Source organism: Panulirus ornatus, chromosome 38, assembly GCF_036320965.1.
Source record: "Panulirus ornatus isolate Po-2019 chromosome 38, ASM3632096v1, whole genome shotgun sequence".
NCBI classification, from domain to species: Eukaryota; Metazoa; Arthropoda; class Malacostraca; order Decapoda; family Palinuridae; genus Panulirus; species Panulirus ornatus.
The window spans coordinates 26,992,920-27,007,331 of record NC_092261.1 but is presented as its reverse complement, the minus strand read 5'-3'; the positions used below and the strand labels follow the sequence as shown (position 1 = coordinate 27,007,331).

General features: G+C 46.7%; 1 protein-coding gene across 6 annotated transcripts in view; it reads right to left on the bottom strand.

Annotated features, from left to right (window-relative positions):
- LOC139760934 (teneurin-m-like) overlaps positions 1–14,412 on the bottom strand; it is an 874,918-nt gene that overhangs the window by 488,488 nt on the left and 372,018 nt on the right. The gene's annotated exons all lie outside the window — the stretch shown is intronic.

Here is a 14,412-nt window from a genome sequence, read left to right as displayed (position 1 = left end):
GGTAGCGCAAGGAAACGTCCACACACGCAAATATGCATACCTATACATTTCAACGTATACATATATATACATACTCAGACATATAAATATATATACATGTACATAATTCATACTGTCCGCCTTTATTCATTCCCGTCGCCACCCCGCCACACATGAAATAACAACCCCCTTCCCCCCGCATGTGCGCGAGGGAGCGCTAAGAAAAGACAACAAAGGCCACATTCGTTCACACTCAGTCTCTAGCTGTCATGTATAATGCACCGAAACCACAGCTCCCTTTCCATATCCAGGTCCCACAAAACTGTCCATGGTTTACCCCAGATGCTTCATATACCCTGGTTCAATCCATTGACAGCACGTCGACCCCGGCACACCAAATCGTTCCAATTCATTCTATTCCTTGCACGCCTTTCACCCTCCTGCATGTTCAGGCACCTCCAATTTGGTCTCCCACTTCTCCTCGTTCCCTCCACCTCTGACACATATATCCTATTTGTCAATCTTTCCTCACTCATTCTCTCCATGAGACCAAACCATTTCAATACAACCTCTTCTGCTCTTTCAACCACTCTTTTTATGACCACACATCTCTCTTACCCTTTCATTAACTACTCGATCAAACCACCTCACGCCACATATTGTCCTCAAACATTTAATTTCCAACAGATCCACCCTCCTCCGCACAACCCTATTTATAGCCAACGCCTCGCAACCATATAACATTGTTGGAACCACTATTCCTTCAAACATACCCATTTTTGCTCTCCGAGATAATGTTCTCGCCTTCCACACATTTTTCAACGATCCCAGAATTTTCGCCCCCTCCCCCATTCTGTTACTCACTTCCGCTTCCATGGTTCCATCCGCTGCCAAATCCACTCCCAGGTATCTAAATCATTTCACTTTCTCCATTCACACTTACCTCCCAGTTGACTTGTCTCAACCCTACTGTACCTAATAACCTTGCTCTTATTCACATTTACTCTCAGCTTTCTTCTTTCACACACTTTACCAAACTCAGTCACCAGCTTCTGCAATTTCTCACACGAATCAACCACCAACGCTGTATCATCAGCGAACAACTGACTCACTTCCCAAGCCTTCTCATCCACAACAGACTGCATACTTGCCCCTCTCTCCAAACTCTTGCATTCACCTCCCTAACAACCCCATCCATAAACAAATTAAACAACCATGGAGACATCACACATCCCTGCCGCAAACCGACATTCACTGAGAACCCATCACTTTCCTCTCTTCCTACACGTACACATGCCTTACATCCTTGATAAAAACTTTTCACTGCTTCTAAGAACTTGCCTCCCACACCATATATTCTTAATACCTTCCACAGAGCATCTCTATCAACTCTATCATATGCCTTCTCCAGATCCATAAATGCTACATACAAATCCATTTGCTTTTCTAAGTATTTCTCACATACATTCTTCAAAGCAAACACCTGATCCACACATCCTCTACCACTTCTGAAACCACACTGCTCTTCCCCAATCTGATGCTCTGTACATGCCTTCACCCTCTCAATCAATACCCTCACATATAATTTCCCAGAAATACTCAACAAACTTATACCTTTGTAAGTTGAACACTCATCTTTATCCACTTTGCCTTTGTACAATGGCACTATCCATGCGTTCCGCCAATCCTCAGGCACCTCACCATGAGTCATACATACACTGAATATCCTCACCAACCAGTCACAGTGGTGCGCGTGATCTAGTATATGCATAAAACCACAGGAACATGAAACACGATAAGTTCCCAAGTGCACTTTCGTGTAATGATCACATCATCAGGGGAGACAAGACTGAGATAGAAGACGTACAACAGTCAGTTGATATACAAGGAAGAGACGTAGATAAGACGCCATTGGTAAACAAGCGTTACCAGATGGTGGTGTGAGGGTTGGTGTGTTTTTGCATATATATAAATAGAAGTGGACCATGGTGAGGTGCCTGGTTGGGCGGAATGCGTGCATAGTGCCATTGTACAAAGGCAAAGGGGATAAAGATGAGCGTTCAACTTACAGAGATATGTTTGTTGAGTATTCCTGGGAAATTATATGGGAGGGTATTGATTGAGAGGGTGAAGGCATGTACAGAGCATCAGATTGGGGAAGAGCAGTGTGGTTTCAGAAGTGGTAGAGGATGTGTGGATCAGGTGTTTGCTTTAAAAAATGTGTGTGAGAAATACTTAAAGAAATAAGTGGAATTATATGTGGCATTTATGGATCTGGATAAGGCATATGATAGAGTTGATGGAGATGCCTTAGAGAAGGTCACAAGAAGATACAGAGATACATTATGGAAGGTTTTAAGAATATAAAGTATGGAAGGAAAGCCGCTAGAAGAAGTGAGGTTTTTATCAAGGATGTAAGGCGTTTGTGGGAAGAAAAAAAGAGGAGAGAGAGAGAGAGAGAGAGAGAGAGAGAGAGAGAGAGAGAGAGAGAGAGAGAGAGAGAGAGAGAGAGAGAGAGAGAGAGAGATGTTCCGAATGAAGATCGATATACGGCAAGGGTGTGTGATGTCACTAGGTTTGTTCGCTTTGTTTATGGTTGGGGTTGCGAGGGAGATAAATGCGAAAAGTCTTGGAGAGAGGGGCGAGTATACTGTCAGTGGGGGATGAAGGGGTCTAGGAAGTGAGTCAGTTGTTGTTCGCTGATGATACAGCGCTTGTGGCTGATTCTGGTGAGAAACTAGCAGAAGTTGGTGAATGAGTCTGGCAACGTGTGTGAAAGAAGAAAGTTGAAAGTAAATGTGAATAAGAGCAAGGTTATTAGGTACAGTAGGGTTGAGAGACTAGTTAACTGGGAGGTAAGTTTGAATGGAGAAAAACTGGAGTAAGTGAAATGTTTTAGATATCTGGGAGTGGATTTGGCAGCGGATGGAACCATGGAAACGGAAGTGAGTCACAGGGTGGACGAGGGGGCAAAAGTTCTGGGAGCGTTGAAAAATGTGTGGAAGGCGAGAACGTTATCGCGGAGCGCAAAAATGGGTATGTCTGAAGGAGTAGTGGTTCCGACAATGCTATATGGTTGCGAGACGTGGGCTATAGATAGGGCTGTGCGGAGAAGGGTGGATGTGTTGGAAATTAGATGTTTGAGGACAATATGTGGTGTGAGGTGGTTTGATCGAGTAAGTAATGAAAGGGTAAGAGAGATGTGTGGTAATAAAAAGAGTGTGGTTGAGAGAGCAGAAGAGGTTGTATTGAAATGGTTTGGTCACATGGAGAGAATGAGTGAGGAAAGATTGACAAAGAGGATATATGTGTCAGAAGTGGAGGTGATGGTGAGGGGTGGGGGGGGGGGAGAGAAAGGGAGACCGATTTCGAGATGAAAAGATCGAGTGAAAATGCTGTTGAATGATTGGAACCTGGGTATGCAGGAGGGTAAAAGGCGTACACTGAATAGAGTGGAATGGAACGATGTGGTATTGGGTGAACCATGGAAAGGTGTGTGGGGCTTGGATGTGAATAGGGAGATGTTGTTTCGGTGCATTACATATGACAGCTAGAGATTGAGTGTGAACGAATGTGGCCATTTTTTCAACTGTTTTTGGCGCTACCTCGCTTACCGGAAAAATGGCGATCAAGTACTAAAGACATATGTATATATATCTTGCACTAGCGAAGTAGCGCCAGGAACAGACGAAGGCCGCATCCGAATCAAGTCCATTCTCTAGCTGTGATGTGTAATGCACCGAAACCACAGCTCCCTACCCACAACCTGGACCCACATTTCTTTCCATGGTGTACATTGGGCGCTTCACATACCCTGGGTAAGTCTATTAACAGCACGTTTCCATTGCACTCTATCCAGTGCACGCTTTTCACCCTCCTGCATGTTCAGGCTCCCAAAGCTCATTTTTTCTACTCCATCTTTTCACCTCCAATTTGGTTTCCCACTTCTTGATCCCTCCAGCTCTGATACATATATCCTCTTTGTCAACCTCTCCTTATTCATTCAGCTGGGAACACTCATCTTTATCCCCTTTGCCTTTGTACAATGGCACTATGCATGCATTCCGCCAATCCTCAGGCACCACACCATGAACCATACATACATTAAATAACCTTACCAACCAGTCAACAACACAGTCACCCCCATTTTTAATCAATTCGTCTGCAGTACTATTCAATCCCACCGCCTTGCCACATTTCATTTTACGCAGGGCTTTCACTTCCTCTCCTCTCTTCACCAAACCACTCGCCATATATATATATATATATATATATATATATATATATATATATATATATATATATATATATATATATATATATATGTTATATGAGGGCAGAGAAGGATATATCAAATCTAAAGAGAGAGAGAGAGAGAGAGAGAGAGAGAGAGAGAGAGAGAGAGAGAGAGAGAGAGAGAGAGAGAGAGAGAGAGGACACAGAAGGATATATGAGTTCTAACGAGGAAATGTGATTAAAAACTATTAGATGAGGCGTGAAGGTAAAGTTTTAAGCTCTGTGAGGGAAAAATGAGGCGGAGGTGAGCTGTGAGGCGAGAGGCAAGGAAGGGGAGAGAGAGAGAGAGAGAGAGAGAGAGAGAGAGAGAGAGAGAGAGAGAGAGAGAGAGAGAGAGAGAGAGAGAGAGAGAGAGAGAGAGGGTTGGATAGACGTACAAAAACTTTAATGATAGGAAAGACAAATGACGAGGTTCTGCAGGAGGTGGAGGACCTCCCTGGCTGACGGACGGACGGACGGATGGATGGATGAACGGACGGACGGACGGACGGATGGATGGATGAACGGACGGACGGATGGACGGACGGACGGACGGATGGATGGATGGACGGACGGACGGATGGACGGACAGACAGATGGATAGACGGATGTACGGATGGACGGATGGACCGACGGATGAGCGGACGGACGGACGGACAGACAGATGGATAGACGGATGTACGGATGGACGCATGGACTGACGGATGAGCGGACGGACGGACGGACGGACAGATGGACTGATATTTACACTTTAACTAATCTATGGTTAACCTTCCTAAGTACGACGGTACGACCTTTGAGTACGACAACCTGAACACTGAGTCAGGTTTAATTCGAGGGCATAGCATTCAAGGGTCGTATGTCGTGCTCAGTGGTCGTAATATACTCCAGGGTCATACCTTCTTCCTCAAGGGTCGTAACGTCTTGCTTAAGGGTCGTACCGTTTTCCTGAGGGGTCGTACTGTCTTGTTCAAGAGTCGTTACCTTTGTGCTCAAGGGTCGTACCTTCTTGCTTAATGGTCATACCGTCTTGATACAGGGTCGTACCTTTATGCTCAAGGGTCGTACCGTCGAGCTCAAAGGTCGCACATTTGTGCTCAAGGGTCGTACCTTTGTGCTCAAGGGTCGCACCGTCTTGCTAAAGGGTCGTACCGTCCTGTCCAAGGGTCGTACCTTTGTGCTCAAGGGTCGTACAGTCTTGCTCAAGGATCGTACTGTCTTGCTCAAGGGTCGTACCTTTGTGCTCAAGGGTCGTACCGTCTTGCTCAAGGATCGTACTGTCTTGCTCAAGGGTCGTACCTTTGTGCTCAAGGGTCGTACGTCTGTGCTCAAGGGTCGTACCGTCTTGCTCAGGGGTCGTGCGTCCATAATGCTGTTTCTTGGAGCATAATATGATCGGGAGCTTCACTCTGCCTTAATGAACCATCGTTAGTGGCACATTAGCCGCCGGTGTCATATTGTTTCGTACGAACCATGTGAAGTTCAAGGTGTGTGTGTGTGTGTGTGTGTGTGTGTGTGTGGTACACGACGGTACCAGTCTGGTGTACCCTCCTGGTACCGCCCACCTTGACGTACCTTACGGTACCAGAGGGGTACAACCCATACCAGAGAGAGAGAGAGAGAGAGAGAGAGAGAGAGAGAGAGAGAGAGAGAGAGAGAGAGAGAGAGAGAGAGAATAATCTATTCGCAGAAGACGAATTTGAAGAAAATATAAACTGCCCTCAGAATGTGTATATTGTCTTTGTATAAACTACTACTTACGCTCAGAGAAGAATGATGATAGTGCTATCCATCAGACCTACTCACTATATACAAGAGAAAAAGGGAATCAAATATATAATTAAAGTAAATGGAATCAAATATATCATTAAAGGGAATCAAAACATATTATCAAAGTATATACTACAAAATATATAACCAAAGTAAAGGGAATCAAAATACATAATCAAAGTAAATCAATATATATATAATCAAAGTAAATGGAATCAAACTATATAATCAAAGTAATTTGGGATAACGTCAGTGTAATGTAATCTCAAGTTACAACAGGGAGTGGAGTATTATAATCTGTTCTCGTAGTCTGAGAAATGACCAAGTCTATGATACATAGGGTGATTCAATTACGCCCTCAGAATTATACGCTTAATAAAGCGTAATCAAATAATTCTCGACTCTGCGTAGTAGCGTAAAAAAATGAAAAAAAAAAAAATTCTCATATACACTCGAATTTAAAAATCCTATTATACACATTTGCGTGTTAGCCTAATGAATTCTCTTTGGCCAAAGTGTCTGTGTATATATATATATATATATATATATATATATATATATATATATATATATATATATATATATATATACATATATATATATTCATTCAATATGTTTATACATTATCAGATATAGTTTTAAAATTATTATCGCTGGATTTATTTAAATTTTTCACAATAACTGAAAGATGAGTCGCCCTGAAATTTTTTTTCAAGCGTTTAAGATTCGAATATTAATATACATATACATCTAATATCAATATACATATACATGTGATATAAATATACATATACATTCAATACTGATATACATATATATTTAATATCAATATACATACACATCTATTATATACATGTACATTTAATATTAATATACATATACATTCAATATAAATATACACATATATATATATATATATATATATATATATATATATATATATATATATATATATATATATATATATATATACATATATATATATATATATATATATATATATATATATATATATATATATATATATATATATATATATATATATTCTTTTCATGTGGATCGAAGCGGATGGATGGATGCTTCAGAAGCCAAACATAGAACACGGAGAGAGAGAGAGAGAGAGAGAGAGAGAGAGAGAGAGAGAGAGAGAGAGAGAGAGAGAGAGAGAGAGAGAGAGAGAGAGAGAGCCGCGCATCCTGGCCCAGTACACGTCGCTTGTTAGATAAAAAACCATGTTATGTGACCATCGACCAGGGGAACAAGCAGGGAACCTGCTGTACGGGGGCGGTACTGCCAGCCTGTACGGGGGCGGCACTGCCAGCCTGTACAGGGGCGGTACTGCCAGCCTGTACGGGGGCGGTACTGCCAGCCTGTACGGGGGCGGTATGCCAGCCTGTACGGGGGCGGTACTGCCAGCCTGTACGGGGGCGGTATGCCAGCCTGTACGGGGGCGGTACTGCCAGGCTGTACGGGGGCGGCACTGCCAGCCTGTACGGGGGCGGCACTGCCAGCCTGTACAGGGGCGGTACTGCCAGCCTGTACGGGGGCGGTACTGCCAGCCTGTACGGGGGCGGTACTGCCAGCCTGTACGGGGGCGGTATGCCAGCCTGTACGGGGGCGGTACTGCCAGCCTGTACGGGGGCGGCACTGCCAGGCTGTACGGGGGCGGCACTGCCAGCCTGTACGGGGGCGGCACTGCCAGCCTGTACAGGGGCGGTACTGCCAGCCTGTACGGGGGCGGTACTGCCAGCCTGTACGGGGGCGGTATGCCAGCCTGTACGGGGGCGGTACTGCCAGCCTGTACGGGGGCGGTACTGCCAGCCTGTACGGGGGCGGTACTGCCAGCCTGTACGGGGGCGGTACTGCCAGCCTGTACGGGGGCGGCACTGCCAGGCTGTACGGGGGCGGCACTGCCAGCCTGTACGGGGGCGGCACTGCCAGCCTGTACGGGGGCGGCACTGCCAGGCTGTACGGGGGCGGCACTGCCAGCCTGTACGGGGGCGGCGCTGCCAGGCTGTACGGGGGCGGCACTGCCAGGTTGTACGGGGGCGGCACTGCCAGGTTGTATGGGGGCCAAAGCAGCGCCACCGCAGCAGCAGTATCGAAGCAGTGAAGCAGTGCCACATCAGATGGAGCAGTGTCGAAGCAGTGAAGCAGTGCCACATTAGATGGAGCAGTATCGAAGCAGTGAAGCAGTGCCACATCAGATGGAACAGTATCGAAGCAGTGAAGCAGTGCCACATTAGATGGAGCAGTATCGAAGCAGTGAAGCAGTGCCACATTAGATGGAACAGTATCGAAGCAGTGAAGCAGTGCCACATCAGATGGAGCAGTATCGAAGCAGTGAAGCAGTGCCACATTAGATGGAACAGTATCGAAGCAGTGAAGCAGTGCTACATCAGATGGAACAGTATCGAAGCAGTGAAGCAGTGAAGCAGTACGGTGGAACCGCGTGTGTAATGACCTCTTTGTACAGTACGGAGGGGGAGGGAGGGTGTACACTCGTGCTACACTCCCACTTGGATGTTCTCTACATCCATACAGCTTTATGTATTATGTATTATGCATTATGTATTATGTATCATGTCTACATTGACCATGTCCTCAGTTATTCTCTCCCCCCCCCCCCACACTACTCTCATCAAAGTTCTTCTATATATCTTAATTTTCAAACAAGTTTCTAACATAATTTCATGTTATGTTCTCTGGCTGTTCTATCCCTCCATTTCTCGAAGAACTGTTCACTGTCTACGTCATCGACCTGTTATACAAACTTGTAGGGTGGGATCAGGTCACCCCTCATTCTTCTCTCTTCCAAGGTGGGCAAAGTCGAAGGTCCCCAGCGTTTCCATTTTAATTCAAACGACATAATTCCAGCATGATCTTTGTTGTCCTCCTCTGGACCTTCTCTATGAACTCTCTGCTTCATACGTGTCGGTGACCAAACCTGAGAACCACATTGGACTTGTGCTCTTATGTACGACATGAACAGCTGGATATATATATATATATATATATATATATATATATATATATATATATATATATATATATATATATATATATATAGGTAGGATGATACCTGGGTTGGGTGTGGGCCGACTGTTACAATCAGAATTTGAACCCTTGCAGGTCCGACCCCGGGCTGGCCCGTGCTGTCTTATGGTCAGCAACGTCACGTGTGTGTGTGTGTGTGTGTGTGTGTGTGTGTGCTGTATCAACTATCGTGATACAGTAGATACGAAATACATGATACAATTTGAGACATGAATAATTAATACAGTAATTTGATAATATAGGAAGCATTATACACCACTTACACTTTATACATACAATCATTCGTCATAATCTTAAGTAATTACTTAAATTTCCTACTATTAAATACTTACACAGAGTCAGCACTTAGGTACGACCCTCGAGCACAACGGTACGACCCTTGAGCACGACGGTACGACCCTTGAGCACGACGGTACGACCCTTGAGCACGACGGTATGACCCTTGAGCACGACGGTACGACCCTTGAGCACGACGGTACGACCCTTGAGCACGACGGTACGACCCTTGAGCACGACGGTACGACCCTTGAGCACGACGGTACGACCCTTGAGCACGACGGTATGACCATTGAGCACGACGGTACGACCCTTAAGTACGGTGGTACGACCCTCGAGCACGACGGTACGACCCTTGAGCACGACGGTACGACCCTTGACCACGACGGTACGACCCTTGACCACGACGGTACGACCCTTGACCACGACGGTACGACCCCTGGGGATATTTCTGCTGGGGTTGTGTCGTGCTGGGAGTCCGTGCCTAGCAGTCCAGCCCCCAGCACCTAGCTCCCTGTTCTCAGCACCCAGCAGACGACGCATAGCCAGACCCGAGGGAGGCAGGGTAGGCCCCCCCCCCCAGGTGGAGGGTGGGTGGATGGCAGGGTGTGGTGGGTCAGGGTGGGTAACTGGGATTAGAAGATGGGTGATTGGAGGTGGAGCGATAACTGGTCGAGTGGTCACTGGTCGAGTGGTAACTCGTCGAGTGATGACTGGTCGAGTGGTAACTGGTCGAGTAATGACTGGTCGAGTGATGGCTGGTCGAGTGATGACTGGTCGAGTGGTCACTGGTCGAGTGATGACTGGTCGAGTGATGACTGGTCGAGTGGTAACTGGTCGAGTGGTAACTGGTCGAGTGGTAACTGGTCGAGTAATGAATGGTCGAGTGGTCACTGGTCGAGTGGTCACTGGTCGAGTGGTAACTGGTCGAGTGGTAACTGGTCGAGTGATGACTGGTCGAGTGGTCACTGGTCGAGTGGTCACTGGTCGAGTGGTAACTGGTCGAGTGGTAACTGGTCGAGTAATGACTGGTCGAGTGGTAACTGGTCGAGTGGTAACTGGCCGAGTAATGACTGGTCGAGTGGTCACTGGTCGAGTGGTAACTGGTCGAGTGGTAACTGGTCGAGTGATGACTGGTCGAGTGGTCACTGGTCGAGTGGTCACTGGTCGAGTGATGACTGGTCGAGTGGTAACTGGTCGAGTGGTAACTGGTCGAGTGATGACTGGTCGAGTGATGGCTGGTCGAGTGATGACTGGTCGAGTGGTCACTGGTCGAGTGATGACTGGTCGAGTGATGACTGGTCGAGTGGTAACTGGTCGAGGGATGACTGGTCGAGTGGTCACTGGTCGAGTGGTCACTGGTCGAGTGATGACTGGTCGAGTGGTAACTGGTCGAGTGGTAACTGGTCGAGTGATGACTGGTCGAGTGGTAACTGGTCGAGTGGTAACTGGTCGAGTAATGACTGGTCGAGTGGTCACTGGTCGAGTGGTCACTGGTCGAGTGGTAACTGGTCGAGTGATGACTGGTCGAGTGGTCACTGGTCGAGTGGTCACTGGTCGAGTGGTAACTGGTCGAGTGGTAACTGGTCGAGTAATGAATGGTCGAGTGGTCACTGGTCGAGTGGTCACTGGTCGAGTGGTAACTGGTCGAGTGATGACTGGTCGAGTGGTCACTGGTCGAGTGGTAACTGGTCGAGTGGTAACTGGTCGAGTGGTAACTGGTCGAGTAATGACTGGTCGAGTGGTAACTGGTCGAGTGGTAACTGGCCAAGTAATGACTGGTCGAGTGGTCACTGGTCGAGTGGTCACTGGTCGAGTGGTAACTGGTCGAGTGGTAACTGGTCGAGTGATGACTGGTCGAGTGGTCACTGGTCGAGTGGTCACTGGTCGAGTGGTAACTGGTCGAGTAATGACTGGTCGAGTGGTCACTGGTCGAGTGGTCACTGGTCGAGTGGTAACTGGTCGAGTGGTAACTGGTCGAGTAATGACTGGTCGAGTGGTAACTGGTCGAGTGGTAACTGGTCGAGTAATGACTGGTCGAGTGGTCACTGGTCGAGTGGTAACTGGTCGAGTGGTAACTGGTCGAGTGGTCACTGGTCGAGTGGTAACTGGTCGAGTGGTAACTGGTCGAGTGATGACTGGTCGAGTGGTCACTGGTCGAGTGGTCACTGGTCGAGTGGTAACTGGTCGAGTGGTAACTGGTCGAGTGATCACTGGTCGAGTGGTAAGTGGTCGAGTGGTAACTGGTCGAGTGGTAACTGGTCGAGTGATGACTGGTCGAGTGGTCACTGGTCGAGTGGTCACTGGTCGAGTGGTAACTGGTCGAGTGATGACTGGTCGAGTGGTAACTGGTCGAGTGATGACTGGTCGAGTGGTCACTGGTCGAGTGGTCACTGGTCGAGTGGTAACTGGTCGAGTGATGACTGGTCGAGTGATGACTGGTCGAGTGGTCACTGGTCGAGTGATGACTGGTCGAGTGATGACTGGTCGAGTGGTCACTGGTCGAGTGGTCATTGGTCGAGTGATGACTGGTCGAGTGATGACTGGTCGAGTGGTCACTGGTCGAGTGGTCACTGGTCGAGTGGTAACTGGAGCAATGTAATTCTCTCGATATTATATTGAAGGACATGGCTAGGTGGCTACCCCCACCCCCACCACACCCCACCACACCACACCCCACCACACCCCACCACATCCCACCCCCACCACACCACACCACACCCCACCACTCCCCCACCACACCCCCACCACACCCCATCCCAACACACCCACCCCCACCACACCCCACCCCACCACACCCCACCACACCCCCACCCCCACCACACCCCACCACACCCCACCACATCCCACCCCCACCACACCACACCACACCCCACCACACCCCCACCACACCCCACCCCAACACACCCACCCCCACCACACCCCACCACACCCCACCACACCCCCACCACACCCCCACCCCACCACACCCCACCACATCCCACCACATCCCACCCCCACCACACCACACCACACCCCACCACACCCCCACCACACCCCCACCACACCCCACCCCAACACACCCACCCCACCACACCCCACCCCACCACACCCCACCCCACCACACCCCACCCTCCACTGTAGATGGAGACATGACAATACAGCAGAAGGCTCCTCCCCAGCCACCACTCCCTCCTCCCCAGCCACTACTTCCTCCTCCCCAGCCATCACTTCCTCCTCCCCAGCCACCACTTCCTCCTCCCCAGCCACCACTTCCTCCTCCCCAGCCACCACTACCTCCTCTCCAGCCACCACTTCCTCCTCCCCAGCCACCACTCCTCCTCTCCAGCCACCACTTTCTCCTCCCCAGCCACCACTCCCTCCTCCCCAGCCACCACTCCCTCCCTCCTCCCCACCACTTCCTCCTCCCCAACTAGGAGGGAAGACCATGTATCGCATGTGGCTGACCTGACCCTAGCCTGGCCTAATGTGGCTGACCTGACCCTAGCCTGACCTTACGTGGCTGACCTGACCCTAGCCTGACCTTATGTGGCTGACCTGACCCTAGCCTGACCTTACCTAACTCTGTCATGTATGCTCATATATCCATTATTACTCATCTCAACATGACAGAGTTAAATTATCATCATTTCAATCTATGTTCCTAAGGGCATTACGTATTTGCAGTCCAGAGTATATTGATGATGAGTTTGAGAAGATATATTCTATTGGATCTGAGTTAAAGTACCCTAGATCTTTCATTAATAAATCCCTTAAGTTAGCAAAGAAATCATTTTATAGAGTTGAGCCCAAACCTCCCATTGACACCAAGAATATTTTAGTTCTTCCTTTTAAAAATAATTTCACTTTACTTCCCATGTTGCTTAAATCCTTTAATGTAAATGTTGCCTTTAGCAACAATAATACTATAAAGAATATCTTAATCAGGAATTCACCAGAAAATTCTCCTGGATGCATCTGTAAAGTGCCATGTAGAAATTGTGATAAGTTTTATGTTGGTCAGACTGGTAAGGATCTTTCTGTTAGACTTAAGCAACATAAATATAGTATAAGAACGGGACAAGAAACAAATGCCTTGTTTAATTACGTTAAAATCTATGATCATTGTATTGACTGGAGTAATGCCATCTCAGTTATTAACTCTAACTCTATTACCAAGAGAAATATCATTGAATATTCTATCATTAAATACACAAAAAATTATAACCTTAATATCAGTGATGGTCTATACAAATTATGTAACTTTATTGTTGATAAAATTTGTAAACAATTCACCTTTTTGCGCACATAATAAGTTTATGATACGCTCGTTGTCTGTCTTGGACAATCATTTGTTTACCAAATGACGTACTAGCCTCGTCTCTTCGTTGTATATCAACTGACTGTTATATTTCTCTCTTGTGTCTCCCCTGATGATGTGATTATTACACGAAAGTGCACTTGGGAATTTATCGTGTTTCATTTTCCCCGTGAACTCATAGGAATATATATATATATATGAATATAAATATAAATATATATATATATATATATATATATATATATATATATATATATATATATATATATATATATATATTCTTGATCTTAATTCATTTCTTTCTTCGTTTCCCTCAGATATACAGCAGCGCCCCCGCTCGTCTGATGGCGAACCCCCGAACTTTGAGATTATATTCTCACCCGGACGCTCGAATAACATGAGGAAGAAAAGAAACAAAAATCAATTTCTGGCTCAATTTTGAAAGGAAAATTAATGGCAGTCATTATAGAAAATTATTTGGGAATTAATACGACACAGGAAAGCAGACTAGCCCAGATGTCCATGTTGACCAGGGTCTACACACACACACACACACGCCTCTCCCTGTTAAATGATGAGGTTAATCTTATCTGAATGAATAGATAACGAGATAAGACACTTAAAGCCAAAAAAAGGGGGGGAAAGCAAACTCTCTTAAAAGAGGAAGAGAGACGAGAAAGAGGCAAGTAATCAAACCATATCATCAATCACTCAGTTATTAGAGTAATGTGGTTTTTGAGGGGGGGAGGTAATGA